Source organism: Sardina pilchardus, chromosome 6, assembly GCF_963854185.1.
Source record: "Sardina pilchardus chromosome 6, fSarPil1.1, whole genome shotgun sequence".
Classification (NCBI taxonomy): domain Eukaryota; kingdom Metazoa; phylum Chordata; class Actinopteri; order Clupeiformes; family Clupeidae; genus Sardina; species Sardina pilchardus.
In genome coordinates this window covers 4,928,169-4,948,168 of record NC_084999.1, presented here as the reverse complement: position 1 = coordinate 4,948,168, position 20,000 = coordinate 4,928,169, and the positions used below count along the sequence as shown (strand labels likewise).

At 43.8% G+C, this 20,000-nt stretch overlaps 1 long non-coding RNA gene across 2 annotated transcripts in view; it reads left to right on the top strand.

Annotated features, from left to right (window-relative positions):
* Positions 1 to 20,000, top strand: part of LOC134082460 (uncharacterized) — a 55,119-nt gene that overhangs the window by 32,674 nt on the left and 2,445 nt on the right. The window contains exons 4-5 of one of the 2 annotated variants that reach the window (XR_009939625.1): positions 12,338 to 12,403; positions 19,485 to 19,692. This is a non-coding gene — a long non-coding RNA (uncharacterized LOC134082460). Of the gene's footprint in view, positions 1 to 12,337; positions 12,404 to 19,484; positions 19,693 to 20,000 lie in introns of those variants that run through there. The other variant, XR_009939624.1, reaches the window with a different exon arrangement.

Here is a 20,000-nt window from a genome sequence, read left to right as displayed (position 1 = left end):
TCAACTGTACCTAACTCCCAGGAACGCCGTGCCACCCGCATGCAGCATCTCTGGCCTGCTCAGACCGCTATATGCTAATCTCTGTGGTAGTGTGGTATTACAGGCGGAGACGCCATGTCTGCGTTTCATGTGTGTGTGTGTGTGTGTGTGTGTGTGTGTGTCTGTGTGTGTGTGTGTGTGTGTGTGTGTGTGTGTCTGTGTGTGTTACAATGGTGCATGTCTCTGCATTTATATTGTAATTTGTTTATCATACCTTTCCAAATCCCCATAATACTTTTTTTGAAAACATGACTGTGACCCACAACCTGTTGTGCAGTCCCCGTAGGCTACGATCTGTTTGAAGTGCTCTGCTAACCCTAGTTGACCCGCAGCAGAGAGAGGCTTCTGGCTTTGTCTTCTCAGGTGCGTCACCTGGGAACTCGAGCGCCAAACTACACCTTTTGTAGCGGCCAGGTAGTACGCCAGCATCTGCGGCGCTCGGAGTACTTTGCTTTCTTTAGAGATGTAATTGCTGGCATTAAAGGTTCCCTTGGTTCAAAGCACAACTGTTCTACCTCCCTGTGTTTGCAGCTTGTTGATTCTTGTAGTGTATTCAAGCTTACATTTACAACTAATCCTTCCCTCATCCCTAAACACACCAACAGCCTGTGAATAGAGTGGGATTGGGAGACGAGACGGGGGGGGCTTGTCAATGGCAGACAGCTTTACTTGTAAACTCTCACAACAACAACAAAAAAAAAAACTGCTTGATTATGTTCAGTCCTGGACGTGGGCTGGTATCTAATTCAGTGCGGTGTTGTTATTAAAAGAAAGATGATGTGCACAAATCCTGTCTCTCTCCACGGAGAGCACTAACACACGTTTCACAACAGTTGTTGTTTTTCTTTCTCTTTTTTTCCCTGGCTCTCCTCTCCTCTCCACACACAGGCTCAGACACATGCCATATGGCGGTGTGCAGGCAGACTCATTACAAAGTCATTCACCGTCATGCAAAAGCCAGGAATACTCACTTGTTTGTCATCTCAAAATGAACAACAAAAAAAAAGGTTTAAGCTAAATGTTTAGAAGGACATCTAGGGGTTTGGATTTGGATTGCAGGACACTGTGAGTATGAGACACGTCGTGGACTGGGCCCTTGTCTTCTTTTGTCAAGTGAAATCAGAATGAGGTAGGACTAATTTCTACAACTGTCAGGGACTTGATATGAATCACATTTAGAGAGAATAGCTGAGCAGAACCAGAACCAGTAAGTTGTCTTTCTCTCTCTTTCTCTCTCCCTCTCTCTATCTCTCTTTCACACACACTCCCTCTCTTTTCTCACTCCGTCTCTCCCTCTCTCTCTCTCCCAGTTATGTTCTCTCGCTATCTCTCTCTCTCAATCTCTCTCAATTCTCTCTCTCTCTCTCTCTCTCTCTCCCTTCCTTCCCAATCCCAGGCATCCTGTGCTGAGTAACATTCAAGCGTTCAAGTGCTCTCGTGGGGAATGAATGACTTGTTAGCCCCGCTAGCTCTGGGCCGACAGGAGATCATCTAGCAGCTCTGTGTGGCGGTGAGCGGTGACAGCCCCGTGGTGATGGAGCCTTTTATTATGCTAGGTGGCTGGCTAGCTCCGCTAACACCCGGGCCGCTAACAGTGTTGCAGAGACATGCTAACAAGGACGAGGGCGAGAGGGGAGGAAGGTCAACTCACTCAGCGTGTGGTGGAGAAAGATGGAGCACTGGGAGTCAAGTCATCATCTTAACGTAAGACATGAGACGTAGGACTGACACAAATATTAAAGCTGTTTACAGTGCATCAATCTGGTGATAGGTATCCGTAGTAGGTATTAGATATTATATTTTGTAAGAGTATCTTCCACATTTGTTGCCATTCCAGGTGAAGTTAGCTAAAATCCCATAAAATTTCAGCAAATCCAAACCTTGAACGGAAGCAAATAAAAAATAATATCATAAATGAATGAATAAGTAAGCAAAATGTAACAGAAGCCTTTTTCATTTATATCCAACTGTTTTTCAAGTTCATCAGAGTGTCAATGAACTTTCAAGAAAAATCCAGAACTTCCGGTGTAAGATTAAAGTGACATCAAATTGCAGTCATTTTTCAACATGTAAAAAAAAATGAAAATACACTCAATTCAAATAAAGGAAAGCGTATTAACCTTTATAAGTCATGGGAGGGCTACAAAAAATATATTCTCCTATTAACACAATTATAACAATAACCATAAACATACAAACTGTGACTGTAAGGAGAATTAACAAGGTATAGTATAAGTTACGTGGATAAGTCTTTAGACGCTTTTTGAAGATTCAAAACTATCACTACAACAAAGACTGTTTGCTAAATTATGCAGGGACAACAAGGAATAAACAGAAGGAAAGTCTCAACTGTGACCTCTTAGTGTTGTAGGAGGGCCAACATAGCAGACACTCATCACAGGACCGCAGTGGACGAGAGGCCACATAGCAAGGTGCAGGCCCCAGCCGTGGCACGACTGGCTGGGGCACCGGGTCGATTCCCGCCCCGTGGTCCTTTCCCGATCCCACCCCAACTCTCTCTCCCACTCGCCTTCCTGTCTCTCCTATCTGATTAAAGGCATAAAAGGCCAAAAAAATATTCTTATATAAAAAAAGTAAGACAGTAAGTATCCCGTAGGCCAGAGCCAGGGATTTACAAAACAAGAACACTGTGTCAATCTCTCTTAGCCTGGGAGAGCCCAGATAAACCTATTAGCAATTTTACAAAAGTCTCTCTGACATTTCTAATTGATGCATACGTTGTTGAAGTATATTTGTATGAGATGTATCTGCTACAGTAATATATATTTTTTGCTACACGATACTAGAGATATACAATGACTATTCATTAAAAAGAACACCTTTTCTATGTGCCGGTGAATGGCAGGCTCCATTGCGGGCCCTGTTCACTGGTGTGGCATTAATGAGGCAGGATGAGTGTGGCGATAACCCGGCCAGGGAGCGCGCGTCTGTGCAGAGAGGCTCGTTTTATCTCCGCTAACACAGAAATCACCATGTGATCGCCACAAAATGTTTGGTGTAATTACTGTGAGAGCGAACACACACACACACACACACACACACACACACACACACACACATACACACACACACACACACACACACACACACACAGAGGAGAGGACCGGTGTCAGTGGGAGTGTCAGCCACTGCTTCGTTATCGTGAGCAAATGGAGAGTTATTTTAGCGGTTAATAGACATGGTTAATGGGTCCCTGATGGCCGCCATGTTTGGAGAAGAATGGGCAACAAAGGCCCCCCAAAAAGGGTTAATTTAGAGAGGAGCAGGTGAGTTCATTTCTCAGCTCGCTCACTCCACTGCACATCCATAATGACTATTAACAAGCTTAAAACACGGGGCCAGCCATGGGAGGTGTGTGTGTGTGTGTGTGTGTGTGTGTGTGTGTGTGTGTGTGTGTGTGAGAGAGAGAGAGTGTGTGCGTGTGTGTGTGCTGGGCTGGACTGTGCTGAGGCAGGGAGGAGGGAACAGTCATTATGCTAATGAAGATGCAGTAATGTTTTCCAATCGCACCATCACCACCGTAGTCTACTGGGAGCCTAGAGGGTCACTGCCGGCGACCCCCCCCCCCCCCACACACACACACACACACACACCCCACCCCCATCACCATCACCACCTCCACCCACTCTTCTCATGGGGGAGAGAGGAGCAGTGCGGGTTTAGGATGATTAAAGCACATGGATCAACAAGCTCTCTCTGTCTCTCTCTCTCTCTCTCTCTCTCTCTCTCTCTCTCTCTCTCTGTGCGCATGACGGTGTGAGTGGGCGGAGCCGAGCGTTTGAGTGAGTGCGACTGTTGGCCGCTGTGCCAGGAACAGTGTTCTATCTTTTTCTATCTTTTTCTACCTTTATGCGTTTTACATTTTTTCTTTTTTTCTTTATATTGTTAAGGTTTTGTTCTGTTTGAATTAGTATAGAAACACGGTGTGAGGTTTTTGGTTGTTGGTGTTGTAATTCGTTTTACCTGGGCGTCTGCTCCCAGTGTTTGGTTGCAGCCGCCCTTGGTAGGCTATGGAGAATTTTGAAAAACTTACGCGGCGTCATGCCATTAAAATAGCATCGACTGCCAGTGTAGAAGAGTGTAGCTTAGCTGCAGGAGATGTTATAGGACATGATAATATTCTGTCAGCCGCTCGCATGAACAATGCGATAGTGTTGTTTTTGGAGTCTGTCGAGTTGGCTAACGAACTGATTGAGAAGGGAATTGTGGTTGACGGTATTTTTACCTCCGTCCTTCCTCTCTCCACTCCATCGAAAAAAGTTACCTTATCAAATGTTCCCCCATTCATTAAAGATGAGGTTTTAACACAAACTCTGTCACGGTACGGTAAACTGGTATCCACAATTAAAAAGATTCCAATTGGAAGTAAATCCCCTCTTCTGAAACACGTAGTGTCCTTCAGGCGATCCGTGTTTATGATTTTGAAAGACAATAAAGACGATCTAGATCTAACTTTAAACTTAAAGGTGGATAATTTTAGTTACGTTATATATGCCTCTACAAGTGTCATGAAGTGTTTTGGGTGTGGGCAAACAGGGCACCTTGTACGTGCGTGTCCCAAGGCTAAGGAAATTTCGAGTGATGTTCAAACAAATCATGAAAACTCCAGTGGGGTTAATGTGGCAGAAGAACAGTCTGCCGTAGCGAGTACGTCTGCTGTTGTGGATGCAGCACCCGCTGTAACCAGTGGGCCCGAGACTGTCTCAGCCGAGTCAGCAGTAGGGGCAGTTCATGCTTCCCTTCCACGGGAAGAGGTGGACGGGATAGCCGTGGTTGAAGAACCAGATCGTACGGAACAAAGTGCTTCCGCAGATGTCGGGGCTGAGGCGGGCAACGCAGAGTCTGAGAGTCAGTCCACACAGGACTCGCAGAGTAGTGCTTCTGCTGTCAATTTCGATCCAGTTCTTGCTTCTCTTGATGTTTCCCTCATGGAGACTGATGAAAATGTTTTTAAAATTCCCTCTAAAAGAAAAAGATCCAGAAGGGGTAAAAAGAGCGATACTCTGACTGACCTCAGCGGGACAGATAATGAGTACGAAAGTGACTTTTCTGACTGTAGCTTTACTTGCAGCGTGCGTAAAAGTGGTTATACTAGTCGCGATTACAGTGTCGAGGACGTCAAATCTTTTCTAAAAAAGACAAAACATATGAGAAATATTCGTATTGACGAATACTTCCCTGATGTAGAGCAGTTCACCATGAAAACGAAATCTTTCATGAGTGAAGGCTGCTTTACAAATCCTGAGTGTTTCCGTCTCAAAAAGATAATGACTAAGATTAATGTGACGGTAAATAGTGATGTTTAATGTTAGATTCGTTTTATACCCCCCTTGTCTTATGATGGTAGTGTGTATACAACTCTTATATTTTTTTAATTTTATCATGGGTGAGATTAGTATTGCTTCTTTAAACTTAAATGGGGCCAGAGAAAGAAGCAAAAGAGCCTTGTTGTTTGAAACTATTAAAAAGAATAGATTTGATGTGTTTTTTGCTCAGGAAACACACTCTGATGCCTCAATTGCTGCTGACTGGGCAAGTGAGTTTGATGGCCTGTCTATTTTAAGTCACAACACATCAAATAGTGGGGGAGTTGCCATTCTGTTTTCTAGGACTTTTACTCCTATTTCCTACCAGACTGACGACATTGTTAAGGGTAGACTTTTAAAAGTCAGAGCGCAGTTTGAAAACAGCTTCTTTGTTTTTTTTTGTGTTTATGCACCCACTTCACCAATAGATAGAATGCTTTTCTTGAATATTTTGAGTGATGCTGTACGCAACTGTGACTCTGAAGATATTTTACTTGTGGGAGGTGATTTTAACTGTACTGAAAACACAATGGACCGTAATCATGTTGAGCCTCATATGCCATCACGCAGAAGGCTCATAGAGCTTATTAATGTGAATGAACTTGTTGACATTTGGAGGAATTTTCACAGTACACAAAAACAATACACTTGGGTTCACTCATACAATAATCGGTTGTCTTTAGCTAGACTTGACAGGTTTTATGGTTTTAAACATCAAATGAGTTTGTTTAGGAAATGTTCAATTATTCCAGTTGGTTTTTCAGACCACAGTTTGGTTTTTTGTTTTGTTTCTTTAAGTTCTGTCAAGTGTAAAAGTGCGTATTGGCATTTTAACAGTAGCTTGTCATCCGATGGCCATTTTAGGGAGGTGTTTAGGCTATTTTGGGATGATTTTAGGAATACAAAACCATCTTTTAATTCGTTACAACAGTGGTGGGACTTTGGCAAGATGCAAATTAGGCAACTGTGTCAAGAATATACATTCAGTGTCACAAGGGACTTAACTCTTTCAATGGTCAAATTAGAAAAGGAGATCATTGAACTCCAAGTTTTAGCTGAACAAACTGGTAATCAGTCGTACACTGCAAATTTTAAAGCAAAACAAAAATCACTGGCTGATCTGCTTGGAGTAAAGGCACAGGGAGCTCTGGTCAGGTCCCGCTTCCAAAGTGTGGAGTTGATGGATGGCCCATCTAAATTCTTTTTTAATCTGGAGAAAAAGAATGGGCAGAGAAGATTCATTCACTCTCTTCGTTCAGAGGATGGAGTACTGTTGTCCGATTTGGCGAAAATACGTCAGAGAGCAGTGAATTTTTACACAGGACTTTATAAGAGTGAAAGCTCTGATAATCAGGAGGATGACCAGGCCTTCCTTGAAGATCTCCCCCAGGTGGCCGAAGAGGCGAATGCGGTCCTTGGAAAGGCATTGACCTCAGAGGAACTGCAGAGAGCCCTCCAGAGCATGGAGTGTGGAAAGGCACCGGGGTTGGACGGTCTATCTGTGGACTTTTATAAGTCCTTTTGGCCAGAAGTGGGTGACGATGTGCTGGCTGTTCTTAGGGACAGTCTTGTCAGGAGGCGGTTGCCACTGAGCTGTCGAAGGGCAGTGCTCACTTTGCTCCCCAAGAAAGGGGACTTGAACGACATACGTTCTTGGCGACCTGTGTCAATCCTTTGCACTGAGTATAAACTGCTTTCTAAAGCACTAGCAAATAGATTAAGTGAAGTTGTAGAGCAGGTTATTCACCCTGACCAGACCTACTGTGTGCCAGGTAGATTGATCCAAAATAACATTTCTTTTATCAGGGACATTTTTGATGTAAGTAAGCTTTTTAATTTGGAATTCGGTTTAGTCTCCATTGATCAAGAGAAAGCTTTTGATCGTGTCGAGCATAACTATTTGTGGAGTGCTCTGGCGGCTTTTGGGTTTTGCCATGAGTTTATCGACATGGTTAGAGTTTTGTACAGTGACATTGAGAGTATACTCAAGGTTAATGGTGACTTGTGTGCTCCTTTTAAAGTTCACAGAGGGGTCAGACAAGGATGTGCTTTGTCTGGCATGTTGTATGCTTTGGCCATTGAACCCCTACTGGTGAAATTGAGGAAAGAACTTGTTGGGGTGAAGATTCCAACTTGTGAAAGTGTTTTTAAAGTGTCTGCATATGCAGATGATGTGGCTGTGCTTGTAAATGGGCAAAGGGACTTGAATGTTATGTTAAAGATTTGTGATGATTTTAATGTGCTTTCCTCAGCAAAGGTGAACTGGTCCAAAAGCGTAGCATTGCTGGTTGGGTCATGGTTAAAGGGAGAGCCGTGCCTTCCAGCTGGCTTACATTGGGCCAGGGGTGGTTTTAAATATCTTGGTGTTTTTTTAGGGGATGAAAGCTTCATTCAAAAAAACTTTGATGGGGCTGTTGAAAAAGTAAAGGGCCGCCTCGATAAATGGAGATTCTTACTAGGAAAGATATCCTACAAGGGGCGGGTTCTTGTTATCAATAACTTGGTGGCATCCTCCCTATGGCATCAGTTATCTTGTGTGGACCCTCCAACACACTTACTGTCTAAGATCCAGTCAATCCTAGTGGACTTCTTCTGGGACAAGCTTCACTGGGTACCGCAGAGCATCTTATACTTGCCCAAAGAGGAAGGTGGACACGGACTTGTGCAGCTACAAAGCAGGACAGCAGCGTTTCGGTTGCAGTTTGTCCAGCGTCTTCTCAGCGGGCCACTGGATTCCAGCTGGAAACTTGTGGCATGTGCCATTTTACAGACTTTTGATGGGCTGGGGCTGGACAGAACTCTGTTTTGGATGGATGCAAAGAGACTGAACGTCAACAATCTCCCTGTGTTTTATCGTAATGTTTTTAAGGTTTGGTCTCTTTTAACAGTGCAACGAACAGGTAGCACACAGTCCTTGTACTGGCTTTTAAAAGAGCCGCTGATATATGGTTCTGTTTTAGATATATCACTTGATAAATCCCTTCCTGCAATCACACATAGTCTTCTTAGGTCTGGAGTTGTTACTATTGAGGTTTTACTCAAGTTAGCAGGCCCAGACTTTGCTAACTTTGAACAAGTTGCCAGTCGGTTGGGGATGAGATCCATTCGAGTAGTAGCCCAGCTACTTGAGAGATGGCGAACCTCTTTAACAAGGGAACAATTGCAGATGTTGGCGGACAACTTCAGAGGTTCATGCAGCTCAGTTTGTGACGATCCTTTCCCCAATCTTTTATTGTCGCCAAATTTGGCAGGTTTTACATCTTATTTGCAGGCTGAACATGTGATTTTGCTGGGTCTGAAGCCGGCTACTGGCAAAGATTTATATAAACTTTGTGTGAAGTCTTTTAACAAAAAGTCTCTGGACAAAAGGGTGGAAACGCCCTGGTGTTCTGTTTTGCATATGGGGGAGGATGTCCGTCCTCAGTGGCGAGCACTATACAAGTCACCATTAGCCAAAAAATGTGGGGATTTGCAATGGAGGATTCTGCATGGAGCAATTGCAGTTAATGCTTTTGTATCAGTGTTGAATCCTGCTGTGAGTGAGGAGTGCCCTTTCTGTTTTTTGAGAGAGACTGTGTTTCATGCTTTTATGCAGTGTGTGAGGCTAAGGCTGTTATTTGATGTGCTACAGTCACTCTTTGACTGTTTTAAGGAAACATTTTCAATGGAGACTTTTATTTTGGGTTTTAAGTATGTGCGGAAACATAAGTTCAAATGTCAGCTGTTAAACTTTCTCCTAGGTCAAGCAAAAATGGCGATCTATGTGAGTCGTAGAAACAAAATTGAGCAAACTTCTAATGATGACATTGTAATGATCTTCTCAATACTGGTGAGGTCTCGTATATTAATTGATTTTCATTTCTACAAGGCCATGACAAACCTTGAACCTTTTGAAGAAATATGGTGTCATGATGGTGTGCTGTGTATGGTTATTGATGGTGATTTGCATTTTGCACATTTTTTGCGAGCATAACTTGCTCTGCGTTTTTATTTTATTTTTTTATTTATCTATTTTTGACTCTACATTGTGACGAATTGAGCGTGTAGTACTTTATGTCAAGAATGTAATAAAGGTTTTTTAAAATTCAAATTCTCTCTCTCTCTCTCTCTGTGTGTGTGTGTGTGTGTGTGTGTGTGTAAATGTGGGGAATGATGACTCCTTAGTGGCTTACTCAGGATCACAGATCACATTGTTTTAAGCGTCATGTTCCTCAGTGCCTAGTGAGAGAGTCACAGAGGAGAAGCTCTCTCTATCATATGTCTTAAATGAAATGTAAACAATTTGCATTTTCCACCAGTAAAACATGCAAGACAATTGTAAAACAAACAAACAAACAATCAAAATAACTCCTTTGAAACTGCTTTGGTTGAGTTTAATTTGCTTCTGTGGCGTTGAGGTTGCTTGGGATAATGGAACATTTCTAACAAGACTTTAGTAACATCACCTAAAACACTGTGTGGACAGTCACAGCACCTGTGAGTGTGAGATTTTTTTTTTTCTTGCTGTATGTGTGCGTGTGTGTGGGGGGGGGGGGGGGGGCAATGAGATACAGATGGAGTGTGTTTAGAGGAGTGAAGCTTATGAAATGGATTGAATGAGAAAGTGAGAGAGAGAGGTTTTTTTATCATGTTCTTTTTATTTCTTTTGATTATTTCATTGTATTTATTTATCTACTTTCACTTTCATGTTGAAGTTCACTGATTATTGTTATAATATGCTTTGACAACACAAGTGCTCTTGTCATGTCAATAAAGCTTTTTTGAATTTGAATTTGAATTTGAGTGTGTTTCAGGAACAAACACAGAGAGAGAGAGAATGAGAGTTGTAGGTGGAGAGTTGAGAGAGGCGGAGGTAGAGGGAGAGGTGGAGGTAGAGGGAGAGGTGGCTAGGTGGAGAGAGGGAAGATTTACTGTGTGTCTGTAAGAGGTAATTATGGAAGGGTCTATATAGAGGTGATGGTCTATGGGGTCAACGACCTTTGCCACTCCATCCTGTTGATTGCCCTCCTTAGATGCTCAAGCAGATACATAAATAAATATGTAAATAAAACCAATAAGGCCATAAATAAACAAACACACTACTGGCTGGCCTCCCACACACATGAGCACTGGCCTCATCCTAAAGGTGCACTTCATTAGGAAAATGCCACGTTCCCGCTAATGAGCTGTGCATATATGATTGCATTTCATTCCTGGGATGAGATGCGAGCTGGGTGAATACAATTGTGAAGTCTAAATTGGCCTAAATGGGCCTTTCAGAATCCAGATTGGCAAATTAATTCAGTCCGCATTGCCTTAGTATCACATAATAGCTCCTTGTCCACTTTTTTAATCTATCCATTAAAACAAGTCTCTCTCTCTCTCTCCCTCTCTCTCTCTCTCTCAAATTCAAATTCAAACATTGCTTTGTCTCTCTTTCTCTCTCTCTCTCTCTCTCTCTCTCTCATATATCTACATATCTCCTTCATTCCCTCTCTCACACAATATGATAGTTTAATAGATGTTATTGTCTATAATGTGAGTGATTTCATGGATGTGATATTGGCTGACACTTACAGTATTCAAAGCACACTTTTAATGTTATTATTTGCACTTCCTGTTATGTTATTGCAAAAGACATGTACAGTATGTATTGTTTGTACACCTACCAGACCCTTACGTACCTTATCCAAAACCTTACCTTGGATGCACAATACTGATGAATATTGGTATGTCCAGGCACCTAGTGTCACTATACAAATATGCCAGTTAAAAGTTGTACACCCTCAGGATTGTGTGCTAGCTCTAGCAGCTAGGTCAAGGTTGTAAAATATAATGAATTTATGAACACATTTTAGTCAGCTTTCGGTAAGCAGGCAGATAACCTGCGCTCACTATAACACATGATAACTTAATATATGCATATTAGGGCCAGTGAGGTGACCTCACATACATACACACACACACACACACACACACGCGCGCGCACGGAGAAAGCCCATGTCTTTGGGGTTTGCGTGTTGGAGGATGGCAGCTGAGAGGCTAGCGGTCAGGAGTGTGAGGTTTGGGCAGGGACATGATGTCTGACAGGCTGCCAGCGGTGTGATTAATTACCCAGCCATGGCCATGGGCTCTCCTGCTGCCCCTCCACTCTACCCACTACGCCCTGGTGATACCAGCACACAAGCGCTCGCACTCTTGCTCTCTCTCTCTCTCTCTCTCTCTCTCTCTCTCTCTCTCTCTCTCTCTCTCTCTCTCTCTCTCTCATACCAGTACACAGGCTCTCTCTCTCTCAAACCAGTACACGCACACTCTCTCTCTCTCTCTCTCTCTCTCACTCTCTTTCTTTCTCTCTCTCTTTCATACCAGTACACAAGTTAATCTCTCACACACACACACACACACACACACACACACTTTATAGCTATATGTATGTCTCTCTCTCTCTCTCTCACACACACACACACACACATACACACTTTATAGCTATATTTATGTCTCTTACGCATATTTTCATATCACTCTGTCCAACTCTTTTTACTCATCTTCCTTCTGTCCTCCCTTCCTTCCTTCCTTCCCTGGCTCCCCATCCCTTCGTCTCTTTCACTCTGTGCAACTCGTTTGCCTCCTGCCCTGTTCTCTTGCCTGCTTTATCCAGTAGCTGATCAGTGAGGGAGAAGGCCTGGCATGATAAGTCTGTGTAATGCCCCGCTTCCTGCCGTGAATACTAACCAGCTCTCCAACTCACGCCTCTAGATAATCTCAGCTAAAAGGAATTACCGCACTTTCTTCTTTCTCTCTCTCTCTCTCTCTCTCTCTCTCTCTCTCTCTCTCTCTCTCTCTCTCTCCTTCCTTCGTGCTCCCTACACCCCCCCCCCCACCCAGCACCCCCCAATTGGAGTGTTAATTTATTATTTGCTAGACTGTTATCTGAGAGTTTGCTATCGCATCCCTCCGCATTAATCACTGCTGCCTCTTCATTTGTTTTTCAGATAGCGGCTACTTTTCTGGCAGTGACATAAATATGGAGAAGAGGAAAGGGCTTTATCAGAACCCAGGTGAGAGGAGACGAGAACGGAACGGAGCGGAGCAGAACAGCTCTTATGAATAAGAACAAAGGCGGGAGTTCAGTCAAGGCTTTATTAAAGTACCGCAGGAACAGGCAAACTTTAGCAAGTGATTGGCCCGTGTCACACACTTCTTAGAAGAACTACAGCGGGAAAGTGTCAGAGTAGTAGCGCAGCGTTCAAATTTATTGTTCTGAGTCGGTCAGTGATCACATGAGTGAGAGATTCTCCTATAGACCTGGCCTAATGGTATGCCTAATAAATATACAAATGATAAGCAAATGAATTGCATTCTCTTAATGATGCTGCAGGAGCTTTGATAAGCATCAGTGTCTAATGTGTAAGGGCTGATCTCCTTAGTGGGGAAGGTCATTGGCAGTGTGTGCTAGCATGCTGATAAGACATCATCTGGAGGGACATCATTCACTTGAAGGCCCTTGGAAACACAACAGACATCCCAGAAATGACCTAGCAGATAGGGCACCTAGGAAAAACATCGAACTGTTGAATAAACATACTGATAGCAACAATACAATACAACTAAACTACATTTTCAGAAAGTCTTAAAGAGAAACTCTGGCTTACAGTTACAAGCTAGGGTCTATTTTTGGATGATAACGAGTGTAAATTTGGCTTTGAACCAAAACGATGTCTGTCGTTGTGATTTTTAGTAAGACTCGAACATGCATTTGCAACTGAATAGCATATAGCTTAGCCATGGGGGCAACTTCACTATGTCAAAGTAAATAGCTTTTTGAAGCTAAATTAATTAATAATCCATGCTACTATAGAGAGTCTCTGCAGATAAACTGATATATTTTTTCCTTCGTAATTGTAAAGACAGAGTGACTATTAGTGCAGTCAGTGGATTACTTTGGTCTTCTTCAGGTTGCCACCATCTTGTAAGGAGAACGTCTGTACAAATTGATTACCGAACTCTCCTCCTCTATTGCTTGTAGCTTGTGACGCCTTCGGTAATCGATCATGACTTGTTATGGGATCTGTGAGTTTCCCATGTCTAGACTTTTGCCGATATACAGCCATCCAGCCAGCTATAATTGCCAAATGAACCCTGACAGGGTGATGTGAGCCCTGACACTAAGCACTACATACTAACTGCACTCTGTTTATATGTTGCTAAGCAACAGACATGTTTTAATATCAAGATTATTAATTAAGGCCGACCGCTTTGTTGATATTCAGTATAACAGCAATCCCTTTTGTGTGATATTGCTAGTTATTACATGTGACTGCAGGGATGCCACAGTGTGAGTTCTACATATGTTTATGAGTTAATATTGCTCTGATATCCATCTTGTCTTTGTGCTGAGGCAGTAGATCTCAAGGATTTGTTTACACCGGGTCTGTTGTGGCGTATACAGCAGGCGTTTAGCTTGTGTGGATGCATGCAGTGAGCCTTTGAAGTGTGTGTTTGAACCTTCTGATGAATAAAGAGGCACTGCCTCTGTTCTCTGTCAGAGTCTACTCTCTAACCCCCCACCCCATCACTGCTACCCCACCATGCACTGGGCTGTGTACCAATCCCTCGTGCAGAGGTCGTGAAAGGTCAATAGGATGTTCTGATCACTTCACACTCCACTTCAATCACTCTTTTTTTGTTCACTTTTCGTTTCTTTTCTTTCTTGTCTTCTTTTGCATCCTTGCAGCTATTTTCTGTAATGATATATGCATGTGAGTGGACTTCTGGGAGTTTGCACTCGCCGTTTACCTATGAGGTTTTCAAGTGGTCCACTAGCCACACACTGAAGTGTGTGTGTGTGTGTGTGTGTGTGTGTGTGTGTGTGTGTGTGAGAGTGTGTGTGAGAGAGAGAGGAGAGAGGAGAGAGAGAGAGAGAGAGAGAGATGGGAGTCCCTAATTGTGTGTTCAAGCACCAATTTTTCTCTCTCTCTCCCTCTCACACACACACACACACACACACACACACACACACACACACACACGCGACAAAGCAGCCTTTGCTCCTCAGGGCACTCAGATGTAGATTAGGCAGATCGTAGTGCAGGGGTGGGGGATAAATGCACATTATTAAAATAAACACAGAGCCTGGCAAACTGGCAGACAGAGCACTTCAGAAGGTCATTTTCCTTTTCTCCCTCCCTCTCTCTCTCTCTCTCTCTCTCTCTCTCTCTCTCTCTCTCTCTCTCTCTCTCTCTCTCTCTCTCTCTCTCTCTCTCTCTCTCTCTCTCTCTCTCTCTCTCTCTCTCTCTCTCTCTCTCTCTCTCACACACTCTCTCTCTCTCTGTGTTTCTCCAGTGCGGTAATGCAACATGACAGGTTTATAAAGCTGGCCTCTCACCACTCCGTGTGTGTGTGTGTGTGTGTGTGTGTGTGTGTGTTGAGTGTGTGAATGGGCTGCAGCGGTGCTGGCCGCTGGCATATTTGACTTTAAAAAATGACTCTAATGACGGGATTATGGCTCCGCTGGCACAAATGAAAGCCCCCCCCCCCTGATCACGTCAGCTCTGCTCCTGGGAGTGCAAACCTCACTCTCCTCTCCTCTCCTCTCCTCTCCTCACTCTCCTCTCCTCTCCCCTATACTCCTCTCCCCTCCTCTCCCCTACACTCCTCTCCTCTCCTCTCCCCTACACTCGCCTCCTCTCCCCTCCCCTCCTCTCCTCACTCTCCTCTCCTCTCCTCACTCTCCTCTCCTCTCCCCTATACTCCTCTCCCCTCCTCTCCTCTCCTCTGCCTTCTTCTCCCCTCCTCTCCCCTCCACTCCTCTCCTCTCCCCTCCCCTCCCCTCCTCTCCTCTGCCTTCTTCTCCTCTCCCTTTTCTTCCCTCCACTTCTCTCCCTCTCCTCTTGTTTCCTCTGCTCTCCTCTCTTCTTCCCCCTCATTTTGTCTCCTCTTCTCCTCCTCTCCTTTCTTCTCCTCCCTCCTCTTCCCCTCCCCTCTCCTCTCCTCTTCTCCTCTCCTTTCCTTTCTCCTCTCCTCCATCCTCCTCTCCTCATCTCCACTGCTCCTCTTCTCTTCCTCTCCTCTTCTCCCCTCTTCTCCTCCTCACCCCTCTCCTCTCCTCTTCTGCTCCTCTCCTCCTCTCCTCTTTTCCCAGGCCTCTCCAGGTCAGACGTGACAACTACTTTTCCCTCCCTCTTTTCTACCTTCTTCCTCTTTTTTCTCTTTCTCTACTTCCTCTCTATCTCCACCTCTTCTCTCACTGTATCCTCTCACTATTTATCTCCCTTTCATTCATCACTCCTTCTTCTTTCTCTCTCTCTTTGTCCATGTACTTCTGCTCTGTCTTTCATTCTACCTATGATTCCGCTCAATGTCTGTCCATAGCAGAGGTAATGATAGCCTGTCTCTCTCTTCAAACTTCTCTCTCTTTCTCTTCAAACTTCTGTTCTCTCTCTTTCTCTCCGTCTATTTCTTCCGCCCCTGTCTCTCCCTCTTTCCCTAGCAGAGGTAATGAGAGTCTAATGAGGCCTGACTTTAAGTATTCTCCGTTCTGTTCCTCTACTCTCCAGAAATTCCCAGTGGACGTGGAGTGTGTGTGTATGTGCAGGCAAGGAGGGGTGGGGGGGGGGGGGGGGGGTGCTGATGGATAGATGGATAGAGGAGTGGGTTGGAGGGGCGGAGGGGCGGAGGGGGGGCTGACTGGGGAGAAAAACATAAGCGCTATGCAAACGGTGTGTAAAATGTAAAAAGAGTCAAGTGGTCTGACTTCTGTTGGAGTTTTTCTGCAGCTAAAATAAATGAGGCCCTCGGGAGGATACATCGGTTGACAAATGTACACACACACATGCACCCAACATACACACACACACACACATGCCCCCCCCCCCCACACACACACACACACACATACATACATACACACACACACACACACACACACACACACACAGACATACATTTATACAGACATACACATGCAAACACACTTGTACACATATGTATTCACAGATACTGTATACACTCACAGACACACAAGGCACTCTATGTTTGTGTGTCTGTAAACATGATCCAGGGAGGTGGTCTGGATATTTGTATATGTATTTATCTATTCAAACATGTTTTTGGAAACCTGCATGTATTTATATATATGTGTGTGTGTGTGTGTGTGTGTGTGTGTGTGTGTGTGTGTTGTGTGTGTGTGTGTGTGTGTGTGTTTGTGTGTGTGTGTGTGTGTGTGTGTGTGTGTGTGTGTGTGTGTGTGTGTGTGTGTGTGTGTGTGTGTGTGTGTGTGTGTGTGTGTGTGTGTGTGTGTGTGTGTGTGTGTGTGTGTGTGTGTGTGTGTGTGTGGTCTACTCAGTGTGGCCGATGTTTTGGTCTCAGGTGTATGTATAGGCTCTCAACACTGACACGAGTGGTATGAAACATTGTGTGTGTGTGTGTGTGTGTGTGTGTGTGTGTGTGTGTGTGTGTGTGTGCTCTCTTCCTCCTCTGCGTCAGTGTGCAAGAGCTCTGCGTTAGATCATTAGTGTCATTTCCGCAGGAGAGGTCTGTGTCTGGAGGAGATTGTCACGGCAGAGGGAAGGTGAGCAAGAAGACCTCTGGCCTTTCTCTCTCTCTGTCTCTTTTTCTCACACTCACACACACACACACACACACACACACACATACACACACTCACACAGACACACACTCACACACATACTGCCACAGAATTGATTGTCTTTGTTGTGGTAATCTGAAATTAATTTCCACTTGAACCCACCTTTCCTCTTGTGTCAATTTAAAACACTCGCGTAATTATTCACCCCACATGAAGCGCGGAGCAGACAGCTGATGTGACGAGACTGAATATTTTAATTCCCCAGGTACTTAAGAGCCCCCCACCCAACACACACACACACACACACACACACACACACCCCTCTCGTCTCATCGCACAAGGTAATAAAGCAGAGCTTCGTCAAGCTTGGGCTTAAGCAAGAGGTATTTGCCTGGGGCTTGACAGTAATAGCTGCTGCATTGCTACACATTTGACTCGTGTAGTGTGTGAGTAGGTCATCGGCTTCCCTTTCAAATGATGTTAAACTTGTGTGAGTACAACGCAGAGGCGCGCCCAGGTCTGTCGCGTGCAATAGCTCAGATTAAACGGCAGGAGATGAAGACGAAGACGAGGAAGAGGAAGATGAAAGGGGAAGAAAGATACGACTGCCGCTGCTTCCAGTGAGCCTTCTATTAGCGTTGCTAACAGGCTTCTATTGTCTCTGACAGACACCGGGACGATGTTGTTAGCAACGACTGTTAGCTAAGCAACTGCTAATATCATCGGCTGATCTTAGTGAATTTGTTCCCTGTGTCTGTGCACCGTGTGAGGTCTTTGATAGTCTTATCTTCACTCGCTTCGTTAGCTTGCTCTGTAGCCCGGGTGAGTGTGTGTTGCTGCGGCCCGGCTGAGAGGATGAGTCTGGAAGTGGTTTCCAGTGGTGGAGTCCCTGCCGTGGTGGGCCGTGCAGGTCATCGCCCGAGGCTGGAGTCTCTTCTGGGGGCTTTAAAGGCACAGGGGCTGGGCGGGTGCAGGGGGACGGATGTGGTGGAGTGTGTATCCTAGACACACAGTGGCTGCCTTGATAATGCCACAGGGATAGACGTGGGCTGGTGTGGCACTGCTGCCTGAAAGGAACTCAAGTTGGATAAAAACATTCATCATTCATTTACATCAAACCAATGTAACTCCGAAGAAACTGACAATTTGTTCAGCCATGGTGTTATACACAGTAAAATGAAGAGTTTATTTGAATTGGTCTTATTTGATCAAGTGTTTAAGGAGAAATCTGGAGAGTTTTGACACTCGAGCTAGGTAAAAAACGATTGTTTTAATTTTTTTCCATACCGACAGAACTCGATGACCTCAGTGATCTATGTGAAAACTCGTCCAATATCTCCTTTAAAACTACTCTGACAATAGTTGTGATGTACAGCTTGTTACTCTACTCAGATCAAATGGCAGCCATTTAACACTTACAGTGTTAATATTAACTCTTAAATAGTTTCCATAGTCTTTGGAATGTAATTTTGGTGTTATAAACTTTAATGGAATTCAATGGCACATGTGATTTCACTGTGTACTACTGTACCTTATGGCCAATGTGCTGTTTAGTCGGCTCTCTCTCCATGTTGGTGCTGGCAGTGGGGAGGGAACTAGGGCTGCGCTCATCTGCTGAAACAGCGAGCCTGTAAACAATGCAGAGATGAAGAAGCAAATGCATTTCAACAGATTATTTCCATGAGACGCTTTCTTTTCTAGTCGGAACTTCTCTCGGAGCGTCTCTTCGTTAATAGAATCAGACGGGAGAATAGCACAAAAGCCAAAAGCTTCATTTGTAAAACACAAACAATTTTATAATACATAATTCACTTTATGCACATTTTGCTATCACATTTCTCCCCGTATTATGCCCTGAATAATGATACTGAATATGCAAATGCTTTAAATAATTCAGCCGAGCCTTGTTTAGATTTGCACGCTATGGTTTGGAGTGATTTGTTTGAGTTTTGTACCAGTTTTGTTTTTCCTGTTGTTTACTTTTTCACTCATGCTTATTCTTCTCCCTGTTGAGGCACGGAAGCCATTTTTAGAGTGTGGATATTTGTGTGTGTGTGTGTGTGTGTGTGTGTGTGTGTGTGTGTGTGTGTGTGTGTGTGTGTGTGTGTGTGTTTTTGCACACACAGGGATGAGCAAAGCTACATCAAAATGTAATTTCAAATAAAATATCAAATACTCTAATTTTAAGTGTATCAAAATAAACTACAAAATACAGTAGCCCGCCACGCCATGAATCAAAATAAAATACTGTATATATTTTGAGAATAGGGAGCATGAAATCACTTTGTAAATCTTCCATATCTGTATTTAATCTATGCCTTTCCTCACTACTCTGACTCTGTTGATAAAGAGGACAGTGTTTGAGAGCAACACCTTTTCTCTCCCTATGAGACTTGCCATAAATCGGCAAACAGTCCACAGATCAACTATGCTGACCTGCCTTTAAAGAGACCCTATGCAACTTTTTCCTAGTCATGAAATCGCTTAAAAATCGTTGTTTTGCTTGACTGACCAGTTTTATCGAAAACAGTAATATTTCCTCCCACCCCCAGTGTCCCTATCCGCTATACCTTGCAGTTTGTTCAGGAGGCGATCGGTCCTTGTTTACATCTGGAAGGCTGAGACGTGTGAGGAACAAGAAGAACCACGCTTGCAATTTATATATTTATATATAGCCTATATAATGTATAAATATACACGCTAAAGCTGTTGGGGAAGCTCTGCAGAGAAATATGCAAGCATAAAACGAGCGAAACCGAAACTGGAGATGAAATCGCCAATCCTGCATAGTTTCTCTTTAACATCGTATAGCCTACAGTACTGTACTAGAGATATACTCAACAAGTCATAACTAAACTTGTCAAGTAACCATCAAAACTGTAGGAGCCTAAATTAAGTTTGTTTACGTTAAAAACATTTTACATTTAAAAGGGTACAGATTCATTAATAAGATAAATATGATTTGTAATGTCATGTTTTAAAATGCATTTGTGTTATAATGTTATAATGTTATAATGCATTTGTGTTGCCTTGTAAGATTAAAACAGGACTTTTGATGTGATCCTGAT